Here is a 14,744-nt window from a genome sequence, read left to right on the forward strand (position 1 = left end):
TTATGTTCTACTAGCACTGAACACCCTAAAACACAGCAACAAAAATACTGGGTGCTTAGTGACATTATGACACTTGATAATTTAATCATCAATCCATTTCATCTTCTGTGCTAACACCAACATTTCCATTCAGAAGACAGTCTTGTTCCAGACTATCTTGAACAATGAATCAGTCCCAGTGCAAAGTATCATGGAAGTAATTCTTATTAACTTTTCACTGTAATATGGGAATGATTGTCTCCTGGTCACGTAAAGAACAATATATAACCAAACTCTTCCAGAGAGGAGATGTATTAGGGATGTGCAAGGAAGTTTATCTACTGTCAAAAACACTGCAAAGTTGCCTAGTATACCGATGGAAAAATCTAAGTTGCATATTTGTACTGTTCTGATTTAAAAAAAATAAATGTCAAGAGCAGCAGCACTGAATGTTAGAGCATGTCTCCTCTCAGAAATGTAACTGTGGAAGTACACCAGTTCCTTGATGCATGGGTCCTAAGCTAAAAAAAAAGTCTAAGATCTTCTCCCCACACCATTCCAAAACACCAAAAAAGGAAATAAAAATGCAAACTGTAAATGTCCATACATATTTCTTCTTCTCAGAGAAGATCAAAGCAAATTCAAGGTCTTATTCTGACCATTAGTCATGGTTCAATATATCCTGAAGATCACACAAAGGAAATATGGACAACACTTTAATCCCCCAGCCAGCCATTTGGGTTACAGCCCAGTGCAGGGACATGACTCTACTGCCAGGATGCTGTTGTACAGGGTACATCAAAGCAGAGCCATCTGATAGGAGCCATCAGAAGGGAAAGATTACAAGGACACCTAAGCATGCATACATCAGTGGACGTAACTTGGTTTTGACAGACATTGTTGAGGCTGGCTCTACACCAGCTTTACCATCCAAAATCGGGAAGAGCAAGGATAACCTTCAAACATTCAATATTAACTTACTTTAGGATGTCCCACACCTAAAGCACTTAACCGTGAGTGCTACCATAACCAACTTATAATAAACATAGAATAAACTTCAGTGGTTCTAGGCCAGCAACCCAAACTTTTAGGCTACCATGACAAATTCTTCCATGCTTTCAAGAACACATGCATAAGAAGAATTTTCAGAAGGTTTGTTAAGCTATTCTAATTCAGTAAATAATTCAGTTCAATATGGGTTCTTTTTGTTTGTTTGTTTTGTTTTGTTTTTTAATTAGTTCAAATGCTGTTTTTAGGGGATACTTCCCGGAAAAGATAGTGTTTTTAAGTTATTTATTATGCATCACAGCCCCAACTCTGCAAATCTGACTAGTTTTATTTTTAAAAGTTCAGAACTCAAATCTGCAAAGGGTCAAAGACCCCCCTAACTTCACATTTTATGGATGGAGGCTGAACAAGTTCACATCTAAGATGGAGGAAAAAAAAAAAAAAAAAAAAAAAGCAAACACACTATGCAGCATTTTGCAGTTTCAGGTCAGTGTCACAGCCTACAATGCAAGCTGTTATATGCACATCACAAAAGGACCTCTTCATGCTAATTTATGGAGCTGTGGAGCTGAAGCTTGCACTCAACTCCTAAAGTGTAATAAAGATTTCAGTGCTTAAGCTCCTTTAGTTTGGTCTCAATAAAATTCAAGATATACATAACATGAGCAAGAGTCATCCTTTCTTGTGTTTGCCTTTGCATTGACATGCCTGCCTACATTCTTTACTCTCAGATTTAACCTTTTCTGTATTCAGTGCACTAAAGTAGCAAAATGCAGCACTACACATCATGCAGATTTCTGATGGTCTGAAATACATGCATGTACCATGGTAATATCACAGGTATATACAGAATCACTGAATCGTGGAATATCCTGAGTTGGAAGGGAACCACAAGGAATATCAAATCCAACTCCTGGCTCCACACAGAACCATCCGAAAATCAATCCATATGTCTGACAGCATTGTCCAAATGTTTCTTCAACAAGACATCAGGCTTGGTGCCATGACCACTTCCCTGGGGAGCTTGTTCCAATGCATATCATATTCTCAGGAAAAAAAAAAAAAAAAAAAAAAAAAAAAAAAAAAACCAAACAAAAAAAAACATAAGGAGAATCAGCCACAGGTTTGCAGTGGAAAACATGCGGTCCCAGTATGTGCATTCTTCTTCCAGATTGCCCTGTCTACTTGCATGTCCTCACTGCAGAGCAGGGAAAAACAGAAATACTGGCAACATTCATAAGACTCAGGAATAGCCTAGAAGCATCGACTTGAAAGAGTGCAAATACACACAGCTTTTTACCAGTGGCTACAGGGACTGTTGCACTGCAGGATTCAAGGTGCAGCATTCATAGGATCCTGAAATACACAGGAGAACTACTAAGAAGGAGAACTACATTGGGATGGCTGGATTCCTTCAACCTACTTGCAACAGAAGCCTTTGAAAAGCTCGCTATATTTGCAAAGGAAAGACAGGGAGACTAGGTTTGTCCCCAGTTATCAATTGGTACAGTCATGGGAGATTCCATGAAAAGCATTGTTCAATGGAAGGTATGAACTCACACTAGCAGAAAAAGAGGAATGGCATCATCAAGGCAAATGGATTTCTATATAAGAATTAATTATGCAATGAAACAGAAAGTCACGGCCTAAGCTCTTTGTCCTCCCTTCACATAAAGCAAAGACATCTGTGTATTAATTTCTTTAATTATTATTAAGTTTAAAGTTTTCTTTCTGAGGATGAAAAAGCTAATTAATTAGCTCTGTTTTTATGTTCATTAGTTCAAAAGTAAGCTGACCAATAAGTTGCGAAAATCTTAAATATTTTAAAAGTAGCAGGGCTTAACGTTTTCACTGAAATTTCCTCAGAAACTGAGTAACAAAACTGATCTCTGTTATGTATGATCTTTATGGTCTTTATATGCTCTTCCCAGGAAATGACAGGCTTTCCTCATTATGTTTTAGCATACCTAATGCTTCCAAAGACGCTTCAAATGAAAAAGTGCACATCCTAAATCAACTCAGGCTACAGGAATGTGGTATCGATTTTATTTAAAAATAATAATAATAAATTAATTATTATTAATAATAATAAAGGCGAAAAAGCTCTTCACAGTTAGCACTTCAATAGATGTAGTATATCACCAAAGTTTTATTGAACAATTGTTGCTAAAAAATAAATCATTTAGATAAAAAAAATGGAATCAGAAAAAGCAGCACTTACGGTCATCTTTTCATCTCATACATAAAGAAGCAAATGGGTTTTGCATGTGTGATTAATGCAATAAATGAGGGAATGAAGTGTTTTCCCACTTCAAAACAGCATTCTGGCCATTACTGCAGCCATGCCTTCCATGCATTACCTCTAATGGTAGAATAATGGGAATTGTCCTGTGGCTTCACACATTTCAGTGATCCACCTATCATTGTTTCTTCTTCAGTTCTCCTCTGGGTGTCATTGCACAAATAGCTAATGTGGAACAACATATGCTTTACAGCTTATAGCACTTAGACCTTGCTCTGACCTCAAGAGCGGATCCCCATCTCTTTCGCTGAGGATTTGGCACTTGTAAATAACTTCTACAGGAAAAAAAAATGGTTCTTGATATGAAAAAGGTGCCAGGAAAATTAAAAATACAACACAACACCAGGTAAACAAAAAACTGCACCAGCATACAATGGGGACTAACATTTGACTTGGACCATCATCTACTTTAAAAGATCGCTTTATAGCAGAAGTGACCACTATGCAGAGGCAGGAGTGAGCCTGCTACTAACGTCAAGCACATTCTTCTCACAGTCACTGAACCAAAACAGGAAGGTTTTCCTGCTAGTGTTTTAGGTAAAACTTGTAATGGACAGCACTGCTACCAGCATGGCCCCTTTCCACATTTTCATGCTCCTTTGTTACACAAGCACTAAACAGTGAGATTTGACAGCACTTACACTTGCAAAAACACTGGGAAATATAATTAGCATACATATTTTCAAAAACTGATGGGAAATTCTTGCTTCTTTCATACATACTGACAGTTCCGACCATTTTAATAGATCGCATCAGTACTGAGGGGATGTTATCACTGAAAGAAATGTAAAAAGGTCTAAAAATATGATGCTACGCTATATATGCAAAATCTTTAAATTCAAAAGAGTCATGATTAGCTAATATTGAACTGTCATTGAGAGTGAACATAAAAAAAGTGCATTATCAGGGTCACTATAAAGGAATTTCACTGTGGCCATTCCCTTAAGTCATCCAGTTGTCAAAGTGGTCAGCCTTTTCATTGCACTGCTATTACTTACCTTCTCAAAGAAAGGTCAATTTTCTTTCTCAAAAAAAATATTTCATTTTCTTTATAACAACAAAATATACTTCCTTCCTTATTAAACTTTTATCCCTTTTTCCACACACATACATGGAAAGGTTAAATTAAGCCTAGTATTCAGTTCAATGCATGCCATTTGACCCTGGAGTTCCGAAGTTGCCTTGGGGAGTTGGCTGAAGTCAACTGATATGTTACTGGCTTCAGAAGGGCTCTACAAAGAATAAATATCCATCCCTGCAGTATCTGCCTGGTAATCATGCAAATTATAGGCTCTTCAGTGATAATCAGCTCCAAAATAAATAAATAAATAAATAAATAAATAAATAAATAAATAAATAAAACGCGATATTTTCCATGTAATATTCTAGAAGTACACACAGCATTTAGAATGATTCCTCAAAGTAATCACTTTGGAATTACTTCAGTAAGAAATGGATTAGATCAAAAAAATATTATAAGTACTGAAAAATGCTTTCAACAAGTGTGATCACTCTTCATGCCACATGCTATTCTCTATATTTTGGTTTTACATTTAACCTAAGCAAATCCCTTCTTAGTTTTTACACCTGGCTACTTTTCTGTCTCACATGGTGAAGCTTAAATGCTGATGCTTCCTCTTCATCAGAGCACAGAATCATAGAATGGTGTAGGTTGAAAGGGACCTAAAAGGTCACTGAGTTCCACCCCCCACCATGGGCAGGGACACCTCCCACCAGCCCAGGCTGTCCAAAGCCCCATCCAGCCTGGCCCTGAATACCCCCAGGGATGGGGCATCTGCAGCTTCTCTAGGAAACCTGTGCCAGTGCCTCATCACCCTCTAAATAAAGAATTTTTAATGAATACCTAATCCAAATCAACCCTCTCTTAGTTTCCTCCATTATTCCTCGTCCTATCACACCCCAGCCCCCAACAAAGAGTCCCTCCCCAGCTTTCCTTTAGGTACTGGAAGGCCACTATAAGGTCTCCTCTGAGCCTTCTCTTTTCCAGGCTGAACAACACCAACTCTCTCAGCCTGTCTGCACAGGAGAGGTGCCCCAGCCTTCTGATCATCTTTGTGGCCCTCCTCTGGATCTCCTCTATCAGGTCCATGTCCTTCTTGTGCTGGGGGCACCAGAGCTGAATGCAGTGCTCCAGGTGGGGTCTCATGAGAGCAGAGGAGAGGGGGACAATCACCTCATTCGCCCTGCTGGCCATGCTGCTTTTGATGCAGTCCAGTATGTAGCCGGCTTTATGGGCTTCAAGAGCACATTGCTGACTCACATTGAGCTTCTCATCAACCAGCACCCTCAGGTCCCTCTTCTCAGGGCAGCTCTCAGTCCTTTCTCTGACCATGTTGTATCTGTGCTTAGGATTGTCCTGGTCTGGATGCAGGACCTTGCAGTTGGCCTTGTTGAACACAGACCCACCTCTCAAGCCTGTCCAGGTCCCTCTGGATGGCATCCCTTCCCTCCAGTGTGTCAACTGCACCATACAGCTTGGTGTCATCAGCAAACTTGCTGAGGGTGCACTCAATCCCACTGTCCATGTCCACGACAACGATTTTAAACAGCATCAGTCCCAATACCAACTCCAGCATGCTCAAAGCTGAATAAAAAATGGGTTCTGACAAGAAAAGCAACCAGATGAACAAATAAGAGAGAGAGTAGGAGTCAGAAAAAAATGTTCTTCCTCCTACTCCATATTTCTGCCTCAACGAGCACGAGAGTGGTAAAGGGCAACCTAAAGGAGACCTACGACAGCAAGGTGCTGTATTTCAGGATCTCATCCCAGGTATCAGCAGAGCCCAGCCCAGGCACAGGATGAAAAGTTGTCTCACTACAGCAAGGCTGGAGCTAACCCACCGCCTCTGTGCCCACACCATGGTGGATAGGTAAGCAGTACAAAAGTGTGGTACTGAGACCTGGGCAGGGGCAACTGACTAGAATGACCATCACAATGTGTTTCTGCAGTACAAAATAAATGGATAACATAAATAAGTAAATCACCTTCTGCCTAGGATTTCAGGCAGTCACCTACTGTGCACTCCACAGCCATTCAGCATTGTGCCAGAATAGTATGGATCATTGCCACGTGGGGTCTCCTGTTACAAAAATGCAGGCTTCTGCCTCAAGAGATAGCAAAGTCAACTTTATATGAAAGCAAAACACATCCATCACTGTGCATCAACTGTTACATGCACAGATGCACATACACACACTCATACACTGGTTAGTTCTGATTTATTCATAGAGATACAACAATATCCACTACCAAGCTTCTTACCACTCTCTTCCTTTTTGTTCTAGTTAAGGCACAAGGGCTACAACAAGACTGTCTGTTTGCCAACCTCCTCAACTTATTTTCAATCTTTTTGTAAAATAAAACATTGTCTTCTGAAAATACATACAAAATTCAGGTTCACAAAAAGCAAGCATTTTAAAATATTCAGACTACTGAAAAATCTAGAAAGCCCATAAAACATCAGTTGAAACTTAATTTTTCATTGCTTTCTCTGAAGCAAGTTTCTTTTACGGTCTTAAAAAAGGGCTATGGACTTCTAGAAACTCAAACTTGCACAACATTATGGGCATGTAAGCAAATATTTCACAAAACAAGAAGGGAAAGAAACCTACCTGTTACTACACTGACTTGTTTGTCTAACCTAGCCATAAAAGAACCATCTCTTGGATACACATGTAATTCTTTTCCAGTCAGTCTGTCTCTACATCAGGCTTTTTAGCCTTACGATAAGCAGTGTATCAATGGCAATACTGCAGCACAGAATATGATGAAAATGCCATTACGGATTAGTGTGCTCTGGGCTGATTTTCAAAAAACTCAGTCACTATGGGAATGGACGGAAAGCCTGAAGCAACAGAAAATGAAATGGAAAAAGTCCTCAGTGCCTGCTCCCTTAAGGAAATAAGATAAACAAGAGGGGAAAAAAAATAAATTTAAAAAAAAAAAAAAAATTGAACACCCTTCTGGTTCATCAGAGAAACTCAAAGGCTCACTAGACTGGAGTATTCCTCCCTCTCCACATTCCCTCCTCCTCTCTATTTGCAGATTTACTACCATTTTTGCTTTTTTGTCTAGAGATATTGTTTAATATTTTCTGAAAAGGAAAAAAAATATCTAAAAAAGGTTTTGAAATCTCTGTACTTACAAACTGTGCACTAAATTGCCGTTGATCTGTCCTGAAGCTCACAAATTTACAAACAGGGAGGTAAGGTCATTACTGATGATGGAAAAAAACATAGCTAGAGACAAAAAAAGTAGGAAAACAGATTTGCCTTTTTAAAAATAATTACTTAATACATGTATAAAAAGAATGGACAAGTGCTAGAAGATTGAACATAAGAAAAGTTAAGGGCTGAAATAGCTCTTACACACACCATTGAAAATTCACTTCCTAAACATTAAAGTAGTTTCCTCAGAAATGAAGAGGCTTGTGCTTTCAGATTCAGCAGACTGAGATCTGTGAACTTCCTAGGTAAAAGCAATCAGTATGACAGCATCCCTTCAAAGGATCTGTATGGGTAAAAGCTGCAGAAGCCCAGTTAACCAAGGTCTCCATTCCATTAACAAATTGGCCATTTATCATAATATTGAAAAAATGTATGCAGAAAGTTTTGTAGTCCTTCACTTTAAAGCATAATAGAAGGTCCCATCATTATCATGTGACATTTCTCAAATAAATGGATTCATCATTCTCATGGTATCTTTGTGATGAAAATTAGCACCATGCTTCTTACTGCAGACAGGAAACCAAGAAACTAAGTAAATTAGCAGAGATCCAATCTTAACTCATAAGTGTGTCCCTCCTTTTTCTGTCTATATTACAAACCCGATACCTGCACAAACACTACCAGCAGGCTGCCAACACAGACAGGTACCTACTGCTTGGCAATGTAAATTCATGTGTACTGGCCATTCCCCTCAATCTCATCCTTCTCCATAACAATTTTGTACCTTATCAGCTCAGTGCCCCAAGACTGTTCAGCATATTTTCAACAGGCCCCAATAGAGTATTGTGTTGCAGAAGTGCCAGTTTGTGTCCCCAGCTGACAATCCTGCTTGTTTCCCGACCAGCCTGGCTAGTAGCAGTATGATGTAATGCCAGCCTACAACTTTATTCATCTGCACGTCATTTTTCTTCAGAAACATGTATGAACAAGGGATCTACTCCCTGTTAAAAATACCACAGAGGTTGCGTATAACAAGAATACAGAAGACCACTGTTCTTTAACAGGACAACAGAGGAATATGTCTTGTTGTTCTCACACAAGCTCTGCCAAACTCTTGTGGGGAGAAGGGATAAAAGCCTCCCACCACTTATTCAACTTCCCACTTGCATACCAATTTTCATGTGTAAGCACGAGAAGTTAACCTCTGCAGTCCTGCACTATAGTGATGCCACTCAATTCATGGGGATACACAATTATTTTCCCTAGCAATGTAAATCCCATAACTTGTTCAAGTTTTGCAGGATTTTGTTTTTGTTTTTGTTTTTGTTACCTGTAATATAAAATACTGGAAACTATGTACTAATGTTACAATTTACAGATAGTTGTAAGTTAGTTATAAAACCTTAGCAGAAAACTTCTTCATAAATGTTGATATAAAAAGGCAAAGTAGTTGCATTTCTTAATAATTCACCTTAAAATAAACCTGTAATTAACAAATACCGGTGCCTAATGAGGCTGAGTTTAGTGATGTAATTATGATATCTATATATCAGATCTCAGGGAATGGTCTACAGATGGTAAAAATTCTTAACTTTCTTTCTCCCCACAAAAACAGTCCTTCCTTTCTAGAATGTTAGTCTGGAATTTAAAGATTACTTTCAAAAGCAGGATGCCTGTACATTTTGCAAGAGTGCACACTCCTTTTAAAGTGACTCCCAGTGCTCCAGGGGGAGTCAATGTGAAGCACAGGGTAGAACCAGGGTGTGCAGCCCCACAGTGAGGAAGCACACAGGGGAGCAAGCAAGAAAACCACCTTCATATCACCTTTTACCTGGCAGAAACTATAATCTTTATTCTGGGAAGAAGGAATTCCTCAATATGGGTGGGGATGGTGTATTTTGCACATTATAATTTTATTTTACAGATTGAAAATTCAATAGAGCAATCACACTGAAAACTAAATTTAACTATTCCAGAAGCTTCAGGGACCCCAACATGAAAGACTCTGATACTCAACCAAATTATTTTTTACGCAAACACTACAGCAGGACATGACTTACAAATTTGTATCACCATGGACAGAATCAACATAGTCACATTACCTATTAAAGAAAAAGGAGTACATACACAGACGTGCTGCTGAATTCATTTATCTGTTTTTCACTTCACTTTCAAGTAAAGCTGTATACCTTAACAAAACCTGCCCCAGTGCTGTTAATAGCTTTTTGAGTCTTCCCTCTCACCACTTGCATATACAGTGGTCTGATCTTTGGTTCCTCTTGCTTCTGTATTTTCCTCTTGGTCAGCTGAGAGGATAGTGCACACATACATGCTTATGTACAAAACTGAATGGGCAAAAATATTTCACCTACAGATATGTAAATTATAAGCTGAGCACTAGTACTTTTTAAAATTGGGCAACTGCCTAAAGTGTCTCTTGGATAGTTTCATTAACTGCAGATTCACTGCTGTCTGCCTTCTCATACTTAGTTTTCTGCTTCCAACACCAAACTTTGCATACATATTAAAGTACATCTGTTTGCAGCAAACACGAAAAAGAAAAGAAAGAAATGCAAATGGAAGTAAAATATAGAAGGTTAACACTGACCTCCCACAGTCTGCACACCTGTGATGCATTTTATCAGAAAATTCTTATGAAAAAGATACAAAATGCCTTGTTCCTCCTCAAGTAGGGTCTATACCCTCTAGAGAAAGTAAGTGCATAGGACTTGAAGTTCAAGTTCAAAAATACCTAGTAAATAGCTGGTATAGAAACAGAAGCTCACTACAGTAAAACATTTGAATAAAGGATTCCCTGTTGGATTCCTCTTCTCTTCCTTGAAAACACTACACGGTATTTTTGCCATGTAAACCACTCACAAGGGACAAAGTAGCAGTGAAGTACCAGATTTACATTTTATGATTCCTTGCTAAGAATTCAGCAGCAAAGGCAGATGAAACTTAGCTCTTCCAGGCCTCTGCTGTAGCTGTAACATCCTCTATGCTACATTGCAGCTTCCAATTTCTAAGGCCTTAAAAATAAAATAAAATAAAATAAAATAAAATAAAATAAAATAAAATAAAATAAAATAAAATAAAATAATAAAATAAAATAAAATAAAATAAAATAAAATAAAATAAAATAAAATAAAATAAAATAAAAAAATAAAATAAAATAAAATAAAATAAAATAAAATAAAATAAAATAAAATAAATAAAATAAAATAATAAATCAGAACACAAACTAAAAAGAAAAAAAAAAAAAAAAGGAAAAAAAATGTGCCGAATGTTATACAGATTTGTAAGATCATGATTTCATGATTTGTAAGAACTTTTATGTAAAATTTTACCACAAACTCTTGCTTAGTCTGTAAGAAGGACAGACCTCTCCATCCCAGAAATCAGAAGCTGAGAGCATGACGTGCATATGCACTTAAATCTATCGTGTTTCACATTTCAGATGTTCTGTAGGTACCAACACCTACAGAAAAGCATAGGAAAATACAGGTAATTGTAATGCAATGATGGATGGTTAATCCAATTTATTATCATTTAATAAATTACAGGTGTTTAATCAATACCATGTAAAACATTGGGCAGCTTCAGATTCTAAAGATCGAAATAAAGCTATATTTCACTATTAATTAAAAACAAAACATGGGAAATGGAGTGAATCCACACACAAAAGAGCAGCTATTGTAAATCAAGAGATGACTAGGTACACAACTACTGCAGCAACACAAGTATTTATGGCACCTACCTTTACCGTTAAGGTAAAAGCTACGTAAGCAAGAAAAATGTCTCATTATATTAGTTCAATTACTTACTGCTTCATTCTTTTATATTTTATGGTTTTCATTCTAGATACTTTACTGCTTACTGTCCTCAGATTACCCCTTAACATGAAAGTAAGTGCAAATGCAAATCTGCCTTTGCTGCATAATCCATCAGTCCAGGTTACAACTGCACAGCAAGCCGAACAGCCTTTAACTGCAAAGTCCTGGATGTGGCAATGCATTATCTCAGTACAATCATACTTATGGAATGAGTGAAGAAGATTGGAGGGACTGCCCTCCATATAATTTTCAATTTATACAGTATTCTTCCAGCAGTTTTTTGGCTTAAAAACTGCTCCAGACTCTACAGCAATAAGTTTATAGTTCATTTTCAAACTATTTAAACTACCATATTTGGTATTCAAGAATTCTTAGACAAGCTAATAAATCCCAAGTTGCTTTTTTAAAGCAAAACTGTGTTTTATAGAACAGTGCTTTGTGTTTAGTTATTTATTTTGCCTTAACTGATCAGTACGTATCATTCCAACTCAGATGTTTATCATGTGTGAACTGATTCTGTGTGCCAACACAACTCACTGTGAACAGTTCAACTTCCGACTTAACCTGTGAAATATCTTTGAAGAAATACCCTACATCAAAAACAACCAATCTACATCAATCAATAACACTATTAAAAATACATTAAAACAGAAACTCAAAATATAATTAGATTGAAGAAGCATATCTTCTCCCTCCACCCTCCCACTTATATTCTCAGGAGCTGTCACAAATCACTGTATGCAAAAAAGAAAAAAATAAATGTATGTATGTATGTAGGAAATATTTATTCCTTGCAAACATGTCATAAAACCCACATATACAAACCCTAAAGCATAAACAAATCCTCTGAGAAGAATGGGAACATCCAAGTTCCCATGACTTGCACATTTAACTGACAGAGGCAAGAGAATGAATGACTGTAGCACACATTTGCTACAAAAGCTAAAAATAGTTTTCAAAAGACTGTATGAGGTCTACCCATGAAAAAAGAATGAATATATTTGTAAAGACAGAAAGAGCTATGCTTCTGTGGTGATTTCCAGAAAAAATTAGCATGATGTAGAATAGCATCTTAAATTTTGGGACACAGTCATTGATTAACTTGAGATGCATCCAAAAACATGCTACTTTTTAACACAGGATGAGTGATACCTAACATACTAAAACAACTCCATATACAGCATCTCCAGCAACTATTATTAAATACCACTAACGAGATAATAGAAAACCAGAATATGAAGTATCTTAATTATTCCCCCTGTAGGATAAGCAGTACGATGATGACATCACTGTGCATTTTACAATCAGCCTCAGTTATGTTTGTTTTACCTCCTTCTTCGGCCTCCATATACCAGTTCTTTCTAAATACATATGACTAGAAATTAAATATTTCATTTACTTTCCTACGAACAGCAGCTACAGGACAGCACAAAAAAGCTGACAAAAATCTCACTGGGTCCATGCAAATCACCATTGTATCTATATGAAAAAATGTGACTGTTTCCTCAAATCATTATGGAGTGGGATTGCATCCTTGGAAGCTGAGATTCTTATGGTAAAATATATGGAGTCTGAACCATCCAAGATCAAGCAGGTGAGCACATGCTTAAAACACAGGGGAAATATCATCGCTTGTGCAGTTCAGCTTCAATTTCTTTGTTGCACTTGTATTTGTGCATTTAAAGCCTTTGGAAGATGTTTCTACTTGACCCTCAGAAGCATTTACCTAAGAAAAATAAATATCACTACTTCAAGTACAGATTCTTGCTTTGATAAAATAATGCCACAGACAGAGAAAGATCAGTTCTTAGTACTCCTTAGGCTTCCTCAAATCTTTTAGTAGTTGGGTCTTCACTGCAAAAATTTCTTCAGTGAACATTTTATTTCTTATTTGTTATTCATACCGCATGACCAGAAAAACACAAAAGAAGGTTTATTTACCAATAGTGAAGAGACTCACTACATTATCTGTATGGAAACTATTATGCAGGATATTGTCTTCACCAAACTGCCTGAAAGAGTTACAGACAGCCAGGTAGCAAGTGGAGGAGGCTACAGTTAACTATGTGATAGCAAAGACATTTTCTTTTCACTCATGAATTTACACTAACCCATCTCTACCTTCTCTGAAGAGACACTATTCAGCAAACCAGAACTCTTGTTTACCCCAACCCCTTTACCATTTGCCAAGCCAGATAACACAGGAGCAGAACAACCTCCTCGGAAGTAATTTCTGAGGGATACAGTATGTGCTACAGACAGGAAATGTACTAAGGCAAGTCTAGCCACTTCATTAAATCATCATTATTAGCTGAGTCCATTCTCCACTGCAGAGTTCAAATTTGCAGGAAAAAAAAAATATAAATAAATAAATAAAAACTTACCAAAGTGTCTCGTTAAGGATCTCAGCTCCATATTAGCTGAACCTGCAACTAGATGGAAGCTGAGAAGTTAGATGGGTCCACACATCGCCCTTGTTTGACCTTTCAGCAATGCACAGACCACAACTTCACAAGTCAGGTCTGAGAGATAGTCACAAAAGGTGCGTGCAGGTATGCATCTGTATTTCCACAAGTGACTCCAGGAGATGCTTCTCCACAGTTAGCAAGTATAGGGCCTGATCGCTAGAAACTCAACAGTAAGCCCACTTGTGTTCATGCAGGACAAGTGCAACAAATCCAAACACAGTTTCATACTATAGTGTGAACCTCTAAATTTTACTAATCTGATCCTAGTTGCTTATGGTTATTATTTGAAATTGATTATTCTGGTTAGACTTGCAGTAGAAATCTACCTTCAGTGTCACTTTATATCCAAAATGAGGTTTAGTAACCTGCTGGTAAAATAGTAAAATTGTATGATTTTGTCTGGACTTGGTCATTATGCCTTTCTTCTTCACTCCAACATAGCATTGTCCCTACAAAAGATAAAGGGAGGAGGGGAAAAAAGAAAAGGGTGGCAGAGAGAGAGAGACTACTTCTAGCTTTTTTTAGGGGGCAACAAACAGGCAGAAGTCTTCTCAGTTAAATCGTGTGGTAGGTAATTTCCATGGGATTCCTCAAGCTTGTATGGCTGACTGCGGTTATAAGAACATGATAACATGAAATTTCCTACTTGTGCATATTCTGTATGTCAGCTTGTCACCCGGATGTGCAAGGATCACAACTGTTCTCAGAAACAGAGACAGTGCCTGCTTGCAGAATCAGCTCCTTAGGAGGCATGCCTTGACTACACCCCCAATACTGCCAGCACACACCGTGAATGCTCCTGAACAGGAGTCCCTGAATGCCTTTAGGTGAGGTTGATATGACATCCACTTGCCTTAGGACAACTTCTCCTCCTCTTGGAGCCAAACTACTAGGATCTCAAAGGAATCAGATATGCCAGTAATTTGATCCAGCTGGTACTGCAAAAATTTGATACAGGATAAG

The 14,744-nt window shown here is 37.7% G+C and overlaps 1 protein-coding gene across 3 annotated transcripts in view; it reads right to left on the bottom strand.

The window, feature by feature from the left end:
* Positions 1–14,744, bottom strand: part of FRMD3 (FERM domain containing 3) — a 148,892-nt gene that overhangs the window by 104,196 nt on the left and 29,952 nt on the right. The gene's annotated exons all lie outside the window — the stretch shown is intronic.

The sequence above is a fragment of the Anas platyrhynchos genome, chromosome Z (genome assembly GCF_047663525.1).
Source record: "Anas platyrhynchos isolate ZD024472 breed Pekin duck chromosome Z, IASCAAS_PekinDuck_T2T, whole genome shotgun sequence".
In the NCBI taxonomy this organism is placed as follows: domain Eukaryota; kingdom Metazoa; phylum Chordata; class Aves; order Anseriformes; family Anatidae; genus Anas; species Anas platyrhynchos.